Below are 17,838 nucleotides of genomic sequence, written 5' to 3' on the forward strand. Positions count from 1 at the left end.
ATTAGATTATTTTAAAATTATCTCAAGTATTTCTTTAATTTCAAAAATAGTCTACAAATTCTTCAGGTCAGAAACCCCTCCTTAAATCTTTTGTTTACACCCCCCCCCCAAAAGAAACATGGCTCCATAAATATCTGAACTCCATTGTCAACAGAGGGAACTCCACCCACTGACCTAGGCTTAGCTCTAGTAACAAAAATAAATAGACACCCACCATTGAGAGCTCTCAGGCAGCCTTCTCTTGGATCATCTAGAACAATCGCCTCCTTTTCCAGACTAGGAAACTGAGAATCCAAAGGATCTCTTGAGGGTCGGTCAGGATCCTGCCCAGTTCTCCTGATTAGATTCTTACGTCCTACTAAACCCATCATTTCCCATGGTTATTAAGGGATAAGAATAGTAGCGGTTTCTGGAGCCATCATCATTTGTTAAGCACCTGACACTGACATGTAGGAGAATCTCCTGCTTCTTAGAACTGACATCTTCCTGATCCACTCCATCCCCAATAAAAACAACCCAGAGCTTGAGTAACTAAGCTCTTCTTCAATTTTGTCCTCACCCTCATCCTGAAATCCTTCCCCCCCCTCACAATCAGCTCTTTGTTGTCCAAAGCACCGTCTCCAAGTTCAGTAATCTACGAGTTAGAAAACCAATCCCCCAGTTGGACAGATATGACTTAACGCTTCCGGTTCATCTCCCTGCCAGGCAAAGCTATTGATGATTTGCTAGTCTTAACAAATGCTGAGACAGACGGATGATGCCTGGAAGTGGAGGAGAGGGCAGCGTCTTGCAAAGCAAGAAGCCAGATTTACAGATTTCTTTCCTCATGCCAGGGGACAAGTAGGATGGGGGAGGGAGGAATAAAGCAGCATGAAAGCCCTATTCTGGTGACGGGGTTTTCCAACCATGTCCTTGAGCAATCACCCTTTAAGTGTCAGATCTTCGGGGAGTGGACATTCTGACCCGGGAGATGCTACATCCAAATATTAGCATTTACAACTCCCCTATGGGGTAATCTGGGCAGCTAGGTGGTACAATGGATGGAGTACCAGGCCTGAAATCAGGAAGATTCATCCTCCTGAGTTTAAATCTGGCCTCAGATACTTCCTGGCTGTGTGACTCTGGATGAGTCACCTTTGTCAGCCTCAGTTTCCTCATCCGTAAAATGAGCTGGAGAAGAAAATGATAAACCATTCCAGTATCTCTGTTAACAAACTCCCAAATGGGGTCACAAAGACTTGTGCACAACTGAAACAAGTGAATAACGACAAAATAACGACAACCTTGGTGGGGTAGGCCCCAGTACCGCACAACTCTCCCTTTCCTACTGTTTTCTTCACATGGTGGTAGGCACAGGACTATTTCTGGAATGACCCTTGATCTCACAGTGTGCTCTCTCTGCCAAAAATCTCCGTGAGGGAATTACAATGGATGGCAAGCAGCCTTCACTTCTGGTGGCGAGTCACCCCGACATTTCTGATCAGGCTGTTTTCTTCCTTACAATAATCTCTTCTATAAAAACATCAAAGGGCTAAGGTCACACTCCAAGATGTTTATGGAGGAACATTCTAGTAGGGAGGCAGGGAGGTACAGTTGGCAGCCTGGAAAGCCTGAGGTCCAGTCCATGTCTGACACAGACTCCCAGGGCCCTATATTAGGCATCTCCAAAGTTTTTAACTGCACAGATTTACAGGCAAGAAAAATTTGAACATTCTCTATGTGTGCATTAACTTATTCATAAGTGATATTTTTGTATTTGTATTATCTTCTTCCATTAAGTTGTAAACTTCACGAGAGCAGAGATTGTCTTTTCTTATCTGTATCCCTAGCATTTAATACAGTGCCTGACCCTTAATGTCACACTTAATAGGTACTTAATAAATCCGTGCTTAATAAATGTTTATTCACTAAGACTGTTCAGGAACCATTGAGCTAATAATTATGTTTATCACAAAAGCACACATTTAATACAGTGCCTGACCCTTAATGTCACACTTAATAGGTACTTAATAAATAGTACTTAATAGGTACTTAATAAAATTTATTAAGATAAATATTTATTCACTAAGACTGTTCAGGAACCATTGAGCTAATAATTATGTATATCCCAAAAGCACGCAAAAATGTACCTTTTAAAAAAGATGAGATAAACACAAAACAATATTTTATTCTAGCAAAACCACGGGACCACTGGACTCACTGAAACCCTATTCAGGGCAGCACGTTCAGAGCTGCATTTTAGGAAACATCTTGGCGGCTCTACGGGGAACAAACTGGAGAAAGTCCGAGGGGCAAGGGCACCGGGAAGGTGGCTCACGCAGAAGGGCAAGCTCTTTTGGGGGATACAGAAAAATTGCTTGTTGACTGATCGAAGGCACCAAGCTACGCGGCTGGGATGAGGTTCCTCGCTTGGCCTTCCAATGGGACCATAGGTCCATCCGTCCTCCCTCAAATTATTAGATTACAGATATGAACTGAGGCTGCTGTTGCAACAGGCAGTAAGTCTATGGCAGCTGGCAGGACGACCACAGGAGCTGGAAATATAATAGAGCCAATGCCAGCACCTTGCAGTGATTTATGTGCTCAATTATTCCCATAAGAATTACAAAAGCCACTCTAGGCTGGAGCCAATTTTGCCTTCTGTTACGACCAGCTAGTTACTAGCAGGTCCTTCCAAGCTGAATGAATGAGTAGTGTGGGTAAACAGTCTGAGGATCACTTGAATAAATTATTTGTTTAACCCAACGGATTAGAGCACTCCCCCCAAATCCTCCCCTGCAGGCCCCGGGAGTCACAGGGCTGCTGTTCTCTGGCCCCCAAACTGACCCCTTTGGAAGCCAATGAGTTGAGAGTGTGCTTGGTTCAGCATAGGCTCACTCTTAGGTGAGGAGCACTGTCAACTCAAAGATATATTCCGTTTTTGTGGGCTCCCTCACTGAGGTCCAGCTAGTTACTGGGAGAGTAATCTAAAGATTAGCTCGACAGACAAGGCTGATTAGGGGTCTCCTGGGCAGGTCCCTCTTCGGAGAAGCATCCGTGGATAGCCAAGCAACAACTTCAGCTAGGGAGGAGGGAATGATGCTGGCTTCTCTATCTCAGAGACTGAACCAGCTGGAGGGAAATTTCCCAGGGAACCCTGAGAGGGACGAGAACAAGCAATGTCTCTGCTGGACCGGAGAATGGCTTCTAGGATTGGGCGCACTCAGCCCATCATATTCATTCAAGTAGGGACTGAATCCTTCAGGTGTCAAGGACAGTCTTCCAATATGTAGGAAGATCATAAGGCAGAGTGGAGAGATATGAAGAGAAAATGTGGGGAGAGATGAATGGAAAAGGACAATGACCAAGGGAAGTGCTGGGACTGATTGTTTGGGCGCCTTGGGGGAGGAAGCAATTATCTGATAGTAGAGATACTGCAAGAGGGAAAGAGAAGGGGGTAGGAACATATAACACTGTATGACCTCAAACAAGTGACAACATTTCGGAGTCTCACTTTTAAATCCTATGTAGGAGGAAAAAATGCTGGGCAGTGTCAGAGCAAGAAGAGTGGAGAAGACTTGAAGGTAGGGATGTGGGAAGACAGGATGAAAATAGAGGCCTGAAGCTTCCATGTGGTACAGTCAAAGAACTTTGAGCCTGGAACCACAGATCCCACTCTTCTGCGACTGATGGACTGGATAGAATGATACAGAATTTGGGGCAAGTTGGAACCTCTCTGGGCCCTAGCTTCCTGAACTGTTTAAAGGAAGGCTTTGGCCCAGATGGTCTCCCATCCTATTGTAAATCTAGAACCCCATCATTAGTGATCTATAATCTTAGCAGTCTTGGGATCCTCACTTTCCTTCCATTCCCGGCCTCCCCTGTCTTTTCCCCCCTCTTAACTATGTCATAAATAACTTCTCAACCTACGAAAGGACCAGGGCAATTAAAAAAATTTTTTTAAGAACCTGAAAGGGCAACTAAGTGACTCAGTGGAGATGGAGTCGTGGCTCAGGAGAACCTGAGTTCAAATCTGGTCTCAGGCAATTTGGAACTATGCTCAAAAAGTTATCAAACTGTGCATACCCTTTGATCCAGCAGTGTTTCTACTGGGCTTATACCCCAAAGAGATCTTAAAGAAGGGAAAGGGACCCACATGGGCAGAAAGGAAAATGAATGGATGCCCATCCAGAATAGTTGGCATATGAATGTTAAGGAATATTATTGTTCTGTAAGAAATGACTAGCAAGATGATTTCAGAGAGGCCTGGAGAAACTTACAGGAACTGATCTGAGGGAAATGAGCAAAACCAGGAGATCATTATTCAACAACAATACTACATGAGGATGGATTCTGATAGCCGTGGCTCTCTTTAACAATGAGAGGATCCAAATCAGTTCCAATTGATCTGTAATGGACAGAACTAGCTACACCCAGAGAAAGAACACTGGGAAATGAGTGTGGACCACAGTATAGCATTTGTACTCTTTCTGTTGTTTGCTTCAATTTTTTTTTCTTCTTAGATTATTTTTATCTTCTTTCCAAATCTGATCTTTCTTGTGCAACAAGATAACTATATAAATATGTATCCATATATTGTGTTTAACATATACTTTAATATATTTAACATGAATACTGGCCAACTAGGGGAAGAGGTGGGGGAGGGAGGGGAAAAATTGGAACAGAAGGTTTTGCAATTGTCAATGCTGAAAAATTACCCGTGCATATGCTTTGTATATAAAAAGCTATAATAAAAAAATAAATAAATAAAAATCTGGTCTCAGGTACTTCCTAGCTGTGTGACCTAAAGCAAGTATCCTAACCTCAATTGCCTCCAAAAAAATGTAAAAACCCAAACAAACACCTGGAGAAGATAAATTGTACTTGGAAGCTGGGGGTAGGGACCCGTGACCTAAATAAGATGGAAGCTAAATGCCTTAGGCACTGGAGACATTAGTGTGACTTAGAGCCCTGCTCCTATTGTGAATTGATAAACATGTACTTAGTGTCAGGCACTATTGTAGGCGTGGGGATACAAAAACAAATAGTCCCTGGCCTCAAGGAACTTAGACTCAATTTTGCAAGAACCAAACTTAGGCACCAGGTCAGTGAAGAAAGCATTTATTAAGCACTTACTATATACTGGGCTCTGTACTGGTGTTGGGGATACAAGTGCCAAAAATTGAAACAATTCTTATTTGGAAGGAGTTGACATTCTATTGGGGAAGACAACGAGGTTTGTGGAAATTTTCACAGAAAAAAATGAATAAATACACCAGATAGTTCAATATGTAATAGTTAAGAGAGGGAAGGTGGGTATAGGTGGGAGGCTTCAGGAGATGGCAACTTAAGGGGAGAGAAGGCTTCTTTGAGGCGGAGGGGAGGGGTTAAGTGTGCTTCATGTGGACAGTCAGTGCATAGTCATGGAGGCTTGAGCGAGAACAGCATATGTGAGCAACAGAAAGAAAGGCAGCTTGGCTAGATCTCCAAGTGTGAAAGGAGAGTCAGGTCCAACAGTGCTGGAAAGATGGGTCTGGGCCAGGCTGGGGAGTGCTTTACAAGCTCAGCAGTATTCATCTTTTCCCCGGAGGCAATAGAGAGATAGTAGAATTGATGAAGGAGAAGAGTCACATTGTCAAAAAGTGGCTCAAAGAAAATGCCTGACAAGAGTGCCTAGGATAGACTGGAATGGGGAGACTAGAGGCAGGAAAGGCAAGTGGGAGGTGCTGCAATAATCTAGGTGAGAGGTGAGAGGGCCCTAAATCCTTGGAGCAGTGTGAGAGGACAGCAGGGGTCACATGGAAATGATATTGGGAAGGTAGGTGGTGCAGGGGATGGAGTGCTGGCCCTCAGCTGGAGGCAGGAAGGCTCATCTTTGAGTTCAAATCCAGCCTCCAACACTTACTAGCCATGTTACTCTGGGCAAGTCATGAGGCAAACATTGCTTCAGTTTCCTCATCTGTAAAATGAGCTGGAGAAGGAAATGGCAAACCATTCCAACGTCTGCCAAGAAAACCCCAAATGGGATCATGGACAGGACTGAAAAACAAGAAAAAAAATAAGAACAGCAAAATCTGGGAAATGACTGGATCCGTGAGGTGAGGAAGAGTGAGACAGTCTATGGCAAGGCCCAGAGTATGAGCCTGAAAGAATGGAAGGATGGAACCTTGGGTAGAAAAGGGAAACTTGGAAAAGGACCAGGAGGGGACTGAGGGCCAGAGATGAGCTCCGGCTTTGTCATGATGGGCTGAAGAGGTCTCGGAGACATCCAGCTTGAAATGTCCAGAGGACAATTGTGATGGGAGACAAGCTTGAGAGAGAGTGTGGGGCTGGGTGTGTAGGATGTGTGCGTGAGAGGGAGAGTGTGTGTATGTATGCATGTGCCAAGTATGTGTGTGAATGTGTGAGTGTTAAGTGTGGAGAGGAGTGTGTGTGAGTGTGAGTGTATGAGTCTGTGTATATATGGTGAGTGTGTGTGTGAGTAAGTGGGGAGGTGAATGGGGGTGAGTGTGTATGGACACAGGTCAGTCATTTACATAAAAATTGTATCTGTGGAAGGTGAGGTTACCAAGTATATAATATATAAAGTATATGGAGGGAGAAGAGAAGACCTACTATGTGTCAGGCCCTGTGCTAGACACTGGAGATACAGACAGAAGCAAGACAGTCTCTGCCATCACTGAGCCAACCTTCTAATGGGTAAGAGATGACCTGCACATACTCAGATGTATTAAAACACACACACACACACAGAGTCACCTTGGAGGGAAAGGAACAAGTCGTTCAGGTTTTTATTAGTAGGAGCCATTAACCCTCAAGAACAGAGCATTTGCACAGCTGTGTCCTCTACAGTAACCCCTAAAGACTTCTTTCTCTTCCCTCCCCCTTCATCTCATGTCTCTCTCTTCTTCCCTCCTTCTTTCCATTTCCCTCCTTCTCTTTCCCTCTCTCCTTCCACTCTCTTTTCTCCTCTTTTCTCTCTACCTTTTTTCCTCCTTTCTCCCCCTCTCCCTTTCTCCCTCCCTCCCACTCCTCTTTGCCCCTAACTCATCCCTTTCCCCCTCTCTCCCTCCTCTCCCTCTTTCTGTTTTCTTCCTCTCTTTTTCCTTCCTTCTCTCCCTCCTTCTTTCCTTTCTTACCTTCCTTCCTTTCATCTCCTCCTCTCTCCCCCTCTCCCTGTCTCTTTCTCTCTCTGTGTATACATATCAACAATGAGTGTTCAACAGGGGCTTTCTCCAAGAAATCCAGCTACAAATCACCGCAACCATTAGTCAATAAGAATGCTGCCGGAAAAAGACGCAAATTTCGATTTTATTTATTGCTTTGCGATGCACCTCAATTCTGATTTCCCAGAAACAGTAGAAAGGAAAACTGCTTCTATGCAGGGAAAGGTAATGAACCAGAAGGTTCACGGGCACAAGAAAGGAAATGGGGCTCAACTTGTTTTCTCCAAAACTGAATTGGGTAAGAGAATTCCCTGTCTGGGGACCGGCAGGGCCAGAAGTACTCGGGAGATCCTGGTCATTCAAATAAAGTTGAGAGAAAATTCAAAGTGGGGAGGAGGTGAACACAAATGTGCCACAGCTGACATTTCTACCTCCCTCTCTGCCAAGACTGCATTTTTCAACCAAGCTAGATGCCTGGAGAGTGAGTTTTAGTTTCATTGCATGGAAAAAATGTCAACATATCATTTTCAAGCCACTTGCCAGAAATTACCATGGGACAATTCTTTAGCAAGGTTCAGATGAACTTGTTCACCTTATACTGCCTTGTTTCAGTAGCTACAGCTCTCTCTCTCTCTCTCTCTCTCTCTCTCTCTCTCTCTCACACACACACACACACACACACACACACACACACACCCCCTTTCCCTTGCTTCCATCATAATCCATACTCAAGGTCTGAAGTTGTCAGACACCACAGGCTGAATTCCACTTTGAGGCATTGAAACATGACCAAACAAGGGATTGACGGGGGCCTGTCTGGTCTGGTGTCTTTCCTCTCTAAGAAAGGCAGTCTATGACATTGTGAGGAAAGCCCCAAGATCGGGGTCACCAGACCAATTGGAGAGAATTATCCTTTGAATCTGAGCTCCTAAAGCTAGATGGCTATCTTCCAGGTGTGTCAAAGAAGAGATATTTGTCCAGGTACAGGTTTGGATTAGACAACTCTGGGATTCTGGGAAATGAGTTTTGGGGTTGATTCAACTCTCTCTAGCAGACAAATCTAGGTATAATTGAAGTACAGGGAAGTTTTGAGCAACAGAGGTGACATGATCAGACCTGCATTCAAAGATTCTCCCAAAAATCTGGGCCAGAGATGCGGAGGATCTGGGTTTAGGGTGTAGCAATGGGACCCCAAAAGACAGGGGAGGAGGGATAATGAAACTAGCAGTTCTCATTAAAGATTGTTGAAGTGAAGAGCTGAGAATTCAGAAAAAGGGGCTCAAACTTTATATGATTCTACTTTAAAGACTTGGAGTCATTTAAAAATTGTGGCTACCCAGGCTTGCTCAAAATAAAGACCCCTGTTCTTAGCAACTACGTCATCCCAGCGCAGAATTCTTGGGCAAAGCTTGACACTTCCTTCTTTTTCTGGGGGGCAGGGAGACAATGGAGAGACGGTGTGCCCGGGGCACCTAGTGAGGACACCATCTTGATATAAGCTCTGGCAACTTCTGTCAATTTAAAGGGTCATTCAAGGCAGGCTTTTGGGTTCTTTCACGGCTTACCTAGTACCATCTCTTTGACACAGCCATAGCAATCCTCAAAAAAATGATCTGTTTTGATCTGCGTCAGTGGAAGAAGAACCCCCAAGGTTGAAATCACAGAGTTTGGAAGGATTAACAAAGATGCCATAAAAGCAGAGGGGCTGAAGCTGGGATTTTGCTGGACTATGACAACAGTTTTCAAATATTTTCATCTCAGGACCCTTTTGCTCTCTTAAAAAATGACTGAGAACCTGACCCCAAAGAGCTTTTGTTTGTGTGACTTATATTTATCGACATCTACTATACCAGAAAGGAAAATTTCTTAGTATTATTTATGGTTTTGATCTCAGGATGCCCCCTCTAATGTCTTGGGAACCCCAAGGGGACCTAAACTACCCTTTGAGAACTACTGATCTAAGCAGCTTTTGAAAGAAAAAAGTCCCCTACCATTGCAGGTCACTGACTTCTCTGTAGTTGAGAGTCCAAAGAAAGGGGGCTGAGGGGCTGAGCAGTTTGCCGGGGGTCCCTCAAACATTGTGTGTCTGAAGCAGAACTGCAGCTGGTCTTCCTGATTCCAAGGCTAGCTCTTCATGCCAGGAAACTAAGCCTTTGCTGCAGAATCCTTCTAATATGTTCCCTGCCCCTTATTTCCAGAAATCAGCAGTGACATCATTAGTCCAGAATGGGAATTTAATCAGATCTTTGAAACACTTTATACTATTCTTGACTTTTGTCTTTATTGTGGCTTGTATTTGTAATCATAGCAATCAGCAAGGTGCCTGGTACACAGTAAACACTTAATAAATGCTTGTTGAAGCAAGACATGATTCTTTTGGACTGCTCTTTTCAATTCAGGGTGGATATGTAGCCCTATTTTTGGATGAGAAAACTAAGGCCATGGCTCAGTGATTTCTCCCTAGAAAAATGCAAAGGGCTAGAACCCAAGTATTATGAGTGTCTCATCAGCCTGCCTCCCACTGTTTGAGAGGCCCAGGAGAATGAGCCCTTGAACACTCACACAGACTCAGTGGGTGCTCATTCAATCCCCCCCACCCAACATCACTCTCAAGGGCTTGTGCCCCCATCTTTGGAGCCCAGCAGAGGCTGCTAGGAGGGCAGGGTGGGGATGATCATCTGAGTCGGTCTCTTCCCTCCCAGGCTCAATGCTTCGGAGCGGGTCCTCCTCACCTCTCACCTAGATTACTACCACAGCCTCCAAATTCATTGGCTGGCAGCTGCCCAACTTCTCCCCTCTCCACTGCATCCCACAGTCACTTCTTTAAAGCTCTCCTTCGACCATGTCCTGCCCTTGCTAACAAAGCTTTAGTGGCTCCCACTAGTCTAGGACCAACTGCAGACAGGAGCAAAGGAAGCCTCCCAATTAAGCCCCGGAATGCATCCACCCAGGCGATCATTTGGAGGCCCAGCCACAGCGACTTACCAGCCATTTCTCACACTCCAATCCATCCTGCATTCCGTGCTCTTGCCCTCGATGTGCCTCATGGCACACTGAGGGAGTCACTCCCCTCCTCCCTCCTGCGCCTGTTCCAAAGCTCAGCTGAAGGGCACTTCCCCCCAGAAAGCCCCTGCTGAGCCCCCAGCTGCCAGCACTCCCAGCCCCCAGTGCTGACCGAGTATAGATTTTGTATTGACTTCTGCTGGAAATGTAGTTTCCTCCTGAGTCTGGGGATTCCTTGAGGGTGGGAGCTACTTTGCAAGCCCAGCACCCAATAGCACTGCATGAACTCAAGGGCAACAGAACCCACGCTTCCCCCCTGCAGCCCATTCAGCCTGTGGACGCCCCTAATCATTAGCACCATTCTCCTTAGCTCCAGCCCAAATTTGTTCCGTTGCAGCTTCCTCCCATGACTCTTGTCATCCTCCTGGGGTGAGCAGAACAAAGGTAATCCACTAGCACAGTCTCAGCCACCAGCTTTCTCTGAACCAAACCTCCCCCTTTCCTTCAATTGATCCTCCTAGGACCCAAACTACAAGTCCTTGCTTCCATCCCCTGGACGATCCCCCACCTATCAACGATCTTCTTAATTTGTGGCAGGTACAACTGAGTCCAGGACTCTGGGCTGGGGCAGAAGATTTGGAACTCTCGCCCATTCATTTCCTGAAGGGCCACACTCGGAGGCAGCCCAAGGTCTCAATAACTCTCTTGGCCATTCTATCACATCGATGGCTCACACTGAACGTGCAGGTTAATAAAACCCAGCCAGGTTTTTTCCATTCAAACTGCCATCCCATCACACCTCCTGAAGTTGACTTTTTGGAACTCAAGTTCAGGTCTTCTCCTTTATTCCTATTCATCCTACAAGAGTCAGCCCAAGCCCTGGTTTGATAATATTGCTTTGAATTCTGTCATGCAATCCAAGTCTCCCAATTTTGTGTCTTCTGAACATCTGATAAAATTCCGGCCAGTCACTGATAAAAATAAAACATAACTGCCCAGGGCCCACACAGATCTCTAGGGCTCTCCCTGCCCCTACCTCCTTTCAAGTGGACAATGAATCATTAAGATCTACTTTGTAGCCCCCAAGCGGACCTGTGGTCCCCTTTAGAACTCCTGGATAACAGGAAATCCCTTTTGTCTTTCTCTGTATCACCAATGATTAGCAAAGGCACTTAATGAATGTTCATTGCTTGATTCATTACCTCTGTCTTTCATAATTATGGGAGTGACTGCGCAAATCCATCTGTCACTTTCCTCATTAGGAGGAACTGAGTTCAGCCTGACCCGTGCCTTGAACTTATCAAGGGCATGTAGGTGCCACCTTGTTATCTCTTTACTTATTCTGGGATTAGAATAACTATTAACTACTTCTGGTTGAGTCTTTTCCAGTCTCTGAAGGCAGAGATAAGAGGGGCAGGAGATAAGGGGATCCAGGCATCCCTGCCTTCCATCATCCAGATTGAACAGAGGTTCTGTTCCTGCCCTGCTCTTCTTCCTTCTAGCCACCAACACAATCCCAAGCCCCTTTATGTTCAGCTCTCCTCATTGGCCACGGCCCCAGTGCTGACTGGGTATTGATTTTGTATTGACTTCTGCTGGAAATGTAGTTTCCTCCTGAGTCTGTGGATTCCTTGAGGGTGGGAGCTAAGGTTAGGAGCCCCCAGGATCCTCTTGTTTCTTTTGCATAAGACAAAGCTAGATTGAAGCTATGGGTCTCATCCCACCAACACTCAGAAACAGAGGGATGCATTCTCCTGGTTTACAATCTCCAATTCCAAGGCCGTGGCTTTTAGAACTAACTCTCAAGTCTTGTTCACCTTGAGGGGTCTCTATTGCTAATCTTGCACCAAGACCTTTCCATTATGTCGCTCTGACAAGAACTACCCTGTACAATCCTCCCCCTTTACCGAGGTGGGAAAGCTCATTTTATTAAGTGTTTATTAAGTTTCAGAATAGAATTTTAGAATGTGGCTGAATGGGATCTTCTCTGTAAAGAGCCTGGCACACAGTGGGGACTTACGTGCTTGTTCCTTCCCTCCCTTCCCAACCCTGCCTCAATATCTGGCTCAGATCCAGTGCCCTCCCAGAAACCCTTGTTCCCATCCCATGATGTTGCTCAGGCCCATAGGTAGGTCAGTCCTGTCTCCCTGACTGACCTGTGACCTCCAGAACACCGTTTTCTCCAGTCTCCCCTCAGCCTCAGAAAGACCCCGGCGGCAAATGTTCAACAATTGTTGATTTCAAACGATGGTCTAGCCACTTGTTCCCCAAAGCCTTCTGGGGCAGTAAATGCCACGTGGATGGCTAATAGCTAATCCTTAGGAAATGATTTTCTAGCTCCTCTTGGGATGGCAGGTGAGGGGGTGGGCTGGACAGCGAGGGGGGTGGGGACTCATATTCCAACGGCAGCACCTCTCTCCTACTGGTTATCATTAACCCCCCCCCCAAAAAAAAAAAAAAAAACCAACGAACATTTCTGAGCCTAAGAACACAAGAATGCTTGGTCTCTGTCAACTAATCAATATAAAAGGCTGAAAGGCAAAGCTGGCCATTCCTCGGGAGCTGGGCCCAAGGGCACGTGGGATTTAGACAGGTTCAGCCTGGATGAAACACCCTGTACCTCAGTGAGAGCCAGTCAATATTTGCTCTTCCCCATCGCGGCAGTTTATCAGAGGCAACAGAATATGAGAAGCAGAAAAGGCAGCTCCCCAATCTGGAGCTGGAAGTTGCTCTCAGTGGCCATTTTGAGCAATGTCCCAGGAAGCAGGAACCCAAGCCAGGTTCTCTGGCTCCAGCGTCCACACTGGTGATGGAACGCTCGAGAAATCCCAGGTTCAAATCCCATCTCGGATGGAAACGGGCTGTGAGAGCCTGGGAACGTCACTGACGCTCGCTTTATCTGTAGAACGGTTTTGATAATAGCTAATAGGAACAGATAATGATAATGGGAGATAGAATATTGTTGCCGGGATTGTTCTGAGGAGCGAACGAGCCGGTGCTTTCACACCGTGAGCTACCAGGGCCATTCTCTGACCACGTCTATTTAATAAAGGATAAAACAGAACGAAACAACCTTCTCTGTCACGTCCCGGAGGGAAAAGCTCAGGCTGACTACGGGCCTCGGAGACAGCCCGGGCAGGACGGGTCCCAGTGACTTCCGAGCACCGAGCGCTAGAAATTTAAAGCCGCTTTTCCACCGTCCGGGCTGATTTATCCGGCCAAGAAGCGCCCCGCTGAATGACTACACGGTTTTTCCTTCGAAAAGGAAAATGGGGGAAAAAAGCAAGTGAGCTGAAAGGCGGAGAAAAAGCATCTCCCTTCCCTGCGAGGTTGAGGGAGTGGGCGCAGCGGCCCCAGCAGCCGCCTGTACTTGAAGGGCAAGTTCAACCCCCTACTGGTTGGCTGCCTCACTCCTCCCCTTCCCCCAGGCTCGGGCGTCACGTGACGAGCCCAGAAAAGTAGGTAAAAGGTTACGCGGCTGGAGCCCCGCCCAGCTCCAAGGCGGCCAAGGCCAAGGCCGGATCTGTCGGTTTCAGGTCGGTCTCCGAGCTAACCAGAAGGAGGCTCTGGGCCCGAAGGCGGAGCCGCCAAGGGGAGCGGGGTGCATCTCAAGAGCAGACAAAGGGCTTTGTAGCCGGGGGAGAGTAAGGCTCAGGGACCCTCCCCCCCTCAGCTGGACTAAGGACAGTTTTGGGGACCATTCTGACGAATAGGGAAACCGGGTCCTGAGGCCAGGAACTCCGGGCGTGCCCTCCGCAGCTGGCCCGTCGTCCCCTCCTCGGCTGCGATCTGGCTTGTAAAACTGCCTTTTATGTATCTCACTCCCACCTCCTCCCTCTCCCCTCCCCGGTCCCAGAGGAGGGGGTACCGGTCTGCTCCGCCAGACCCATCCCGGGCTGGCTCCGCCCTCTCCCAAGCTCCGCAGAGACGTACATGGCTGTCCCAAGGCCCCCCTCATCTCAACCCAAACAAAATACCCTCCCCCCCAAAAAAGTCTTTTCCAGTGAAAGTAAAGCCCGGAGTTTATCTCCAGGCAAAACCGCCAGTCGCTTCCACTGGAGCCCAGGAAGCTCGCTTGAGTCGGAACCGGGACCCCCCCAAGCTACTGATCTCAAACAGATCAAAGTCAGCTTCAGCTCACGGGGGACTCGGACGCAAACAGGAGCGGAGCGAGCCACCCCCCGAGAAGCAGCTGCCCGGATCACCTTTCAGCCTCCATTTCTGCCCCTCGGAGGATCATTAACACCCAAAGGTGACGTTGGCAGGCACGTTAATTTAAAAAAAAAAAAAAAAAAAAAAAACTTCCCAAGGCTCACTCCGGGCGCTTTGGAAGGCGGGCACCCAGCTTGTGCAAGGCGGACATTTTCAGTAATTTGTTTGGCCGCTGAGAAGGAAATAAACATGCCGTCTATCTGGAATGACCAGAAACCAGACTCCGCTGCAAGAAAAGAGTGAAACAAAAGCCAGGTTTCCAAAAGGTTAAACGGATTTTCTTTTTTTCCCGAGCAACCTACAAAACACAAACCGAAGGCTTCCTCCCGGAAACCCACTTCTCCCTGCTTATGACTTGCCTCCATGGGACGCTGGGAAGCCGACTTGGAACCCCAGATACCCCTTTTATTTTATCTATTTTCATTTGGGAATGACTGGAAACCGCGGCAGTCTAGGGAATAAAACATTCAGTCCCCCACGGCCTGTTTTGTTGCTTATTCCATCAGCTTTCGTGAAGAAAGTCGAAGAGTTCCAATGACCAAAACTCTGCCCTACTGTGCGCCGAGCCAGAATGGAGCAGAACAAAAAGCTGATCCCGGAGAGATTTTCCACAAAATCAGACCGATCAGGCTCTGCCCATCCTGTCACTGCAGTGAAATCCAAAGCATTTGTGAAGTACTAAGTTTTAGCGGCTGGGAGAAGAGCTTGTGGAAAATATAGAATAAGGCAAAGCTAGCACCTCAAGTAGTCTACAATGCAATAGAAGAACAGGGAGGTTAAGGTGTTTCATTCATCTTAGCGAGTGCACGGAGCATAGTAGGATTGCTGCAGGGTGTGGGCTGCGCACGTTCAGGAGGGCCTCTGGGAGAGAACTAACTGTTCCTTTGTCTTATCTTGTTGTACCTGTTCCAGGTTAGCATTTCAAGAGCTGTCAGTCCCTCAAAATCACCTTGGGCATCTTCTCTTCTTTAGCATCACCTGAGTTTAACTCAGTCTGGGTAACATGTATCAGAACCAGGAAGAGGAGACTGAGATATTCTCATTCTCTCTCTCTCTCTCTCTCTGTCTCTCTCTCTCTCTCCTCTCTCTCTCTCTCTTCTCTCTCTCTCTCTCTCTCTCTGTCTCTCTCTCTCTCTCTCTCCTTCCTTTTCCCAGCTCCTCTCTTACCTTCCCAATCCCTGGCTGACCTTGGGCTTCACATTATGCCAGTTCCTTGGTAAATCAGATAAACTACCTGTTCCTCACCTCCTTTTCAGGGAGGCTCAGACCTAAGTAAGGTGGAAGTGCTTTGGGCCCTTCAGCTAAAGCTGCAGAAGCAGCTCTTCCCTCCACACAGGCAGGTGGAAAGAATAGGGAGGCTTCAAACGAAGAGCCAGTTACCATGAAAGTCTGGGATAACTAACTCTGACCTTGCCCAAGACCACCGGAAGGGAACCTGCCAGTGACAATTGTGACATCCCAGCCATCACCTGCAGCCTTCCTCTGCTGGGGCTGTGTGTGTGTGTGTGTGTGTGTGTGTGTGTGTGTGTGTGTGACAGACACAGAGCCAGAGCCAGAGACCCCCCCCCCCCCCCCAGTGCATGAAAGTTTCCGATTCTTTATAAGCCCGTCCATTTCCGGGATGCCAAAGACAGGGTCATTCTTTTACCTCCCACATCCTTTCCAAAGCGGGAGGGAGGTGGAACCGAAGGGGATGGAGAACAGAGGGGGGGGACGACAAAATCCACTGCAGCACCCTCGAGCCTCCCCATCCCCCCCACTTTGGCATGTTGGACGCTCCCCTCCCTGAATAAATCTTCTGACCGGGGTCTCACTGCCCCTTCTTCAATTTGGGAATCTAGCCACCCGCCGCCCCTCACAGCAAGAGTCCGAGTGACTCCCCTCATTTGCATACAGCCCACCTTATTTTCGGACCCTAGCTGCTCCCTCCTCGCCTCAGGCCCTGCGGGGGGGGCATCGCTAGCTCTGACCATGCCCCCCACTTTGGGGACACAAGGTTCTTCCCTCCGCGGGTCCCTCCGCAGCCCCTCCTAAGGCCGCTCGCTCCCCTCACCCCCAGGGCGGGGCCGGGCCGGCCGGGGCCCCTTACCGGAGTCAGTGTCGGGGATCCGCCCGAGGGCGGCAGCGTCTGCAGCAAGAGACGGCGGGAGCTGTGGCTGCGGAGCCCGGGCGGCGGCGGCGGCGGCGGCGGCAGCGGTGACGGGGGCACAGAGGGGCCGGGACAGAGCAGCGGAGCACAGCCGAGCGGGCTCCCTGCCGGCTGTGAGCCCATTGGCTGGGGCGCGCCCTGGGGGCGGGGCCTGAGGAGCCGCGGGGGGCCACGCTCCCTGACGCAGAGGGGGGGAGAGGGAGGAGCGGGCCAGAGCCCCAGTAAGCCAGCCCTGCCCACTGGGGGGAGAACCTGCCACCAGAAAGAGCTTACTGGAGGGGGGGCGGAGGAGGGGGGGGTGGACGGCCGGGAGCATCCCCCACCTCCCTTGGAAACAGCCCCTGCAGGGCAGGGCAGGGGACAATCGGATCAGGGCTAGAAAGGGGAGGGGACCCCTCTACCTGCTCTGACCCAGCGTAAGCCCCCGCTTATGGAGGCCGACCCCCTCCTCCTTGTAACTTCTAGGCTGTCTATACTGTTAGGTGACTTACCAGAGTCACAAGTCCAGTACACGCGAGAGCAACTCTTGCACCCAAGTCTTTTGAGAACCAGGACACAGTAGACACTTAATTAGTGCTTCCTCATTGGTCCACAGCAGTTATCTAGTCCAAAGCTCTCGTTTTACAAATGGGGAAACTAAGGCACAGAACTCTGAAGGAACTCGCCCAAGATATGCGGTGAGTTAGTGGCGGAGCAGAAAGCTAGTTAGCGATAGAGCAGTCAAAGAAAGGCTTTGAAGGCTGCCGGAGACACTTAACTGGTTGCGGGAGCCGGAGCGATCACTTAAATCCCTCTCCGCCTCGGTAAAATGGGGATAATAAGAGCCCTCCTGCCCAGGGTTACTGGAGGATTGAATAAGAACGAACTTGAATTTTCCAGTAATAAAGGGGAAGGTTTTGGAACACAAGGTTTTGCAAAGGTGAATGTTGAAATTAATCTTTGAATGTGCTTGGAAAAATAAAATACTATTTTAAAAAAAAAGGCTTTGCAAACCATAAACGTGCTCTATAAATGCTACTTATTATCATGTCTCCATCCTCCAGGGTTAATATTCTTTCCAATCAAGGAGAGTTATTTCTTCTTCTTTTTTGAAAATAAAATACCTGATAATATAACACGTGTTTTGGACACTTTGCAAAACACCTGCCATCCATGAGCTCAGCTGCTGCTTCCAACAAACCTGCCAGGGAGACAGACGGGCTGATTAACCCGTCTCGCCCCAAAGCTGGGGAGAGGGATGGCCCATGTGGTGAGCCGACTTCTCCAGGGGCACACTGCCGAGCCCAGAGAGAACCTGGAATTATCCAGACACAAAGTGGAGCATTCTAG

The 17,838-nt window shown here is 48.1% G+C and overlaps 1 protein-coding gene across 1 annotated transcript in view; it reads right to left on the reverse strand.

The window, feature by feature from the left end:
* Positions 1-16,621, reverse strand: part of CPT1A (carnitine palmitoyltransferase 1A) — a 66,539-nt gene extending 49,918 nt beyond the window's left edge. Inside the window, exon 1 of the mRNA XM_051964863.1 lies at positions 16,450-16,621. The gene's annotated coding sequence lies outside the window, so the exon portion shown is untranslated. The remainder of the gene's footprint in view (positions 1-16,449) is intronic.
* Between the last annotated feature and the right edge of the window lie 1,217 nt (positions 16,622-17,838).

The sequence above is a fragment of the Antechinus flavipes genome, chromosome 6 (assembly GCF_016432865.1).
Source record: "Antechinus flavipes isolate AdamAnt ecotype Samford, QLD, Australia chromosome 6, AdamAnt_v2, whole genome shotgun sequence".
Taxonomy (NCBI): Eukaryota; Metazoa; Chordata; class Mammalia; order Dasyuromorphia; family Dasyuridae; genus Antechinus; species Antechinus flavipes.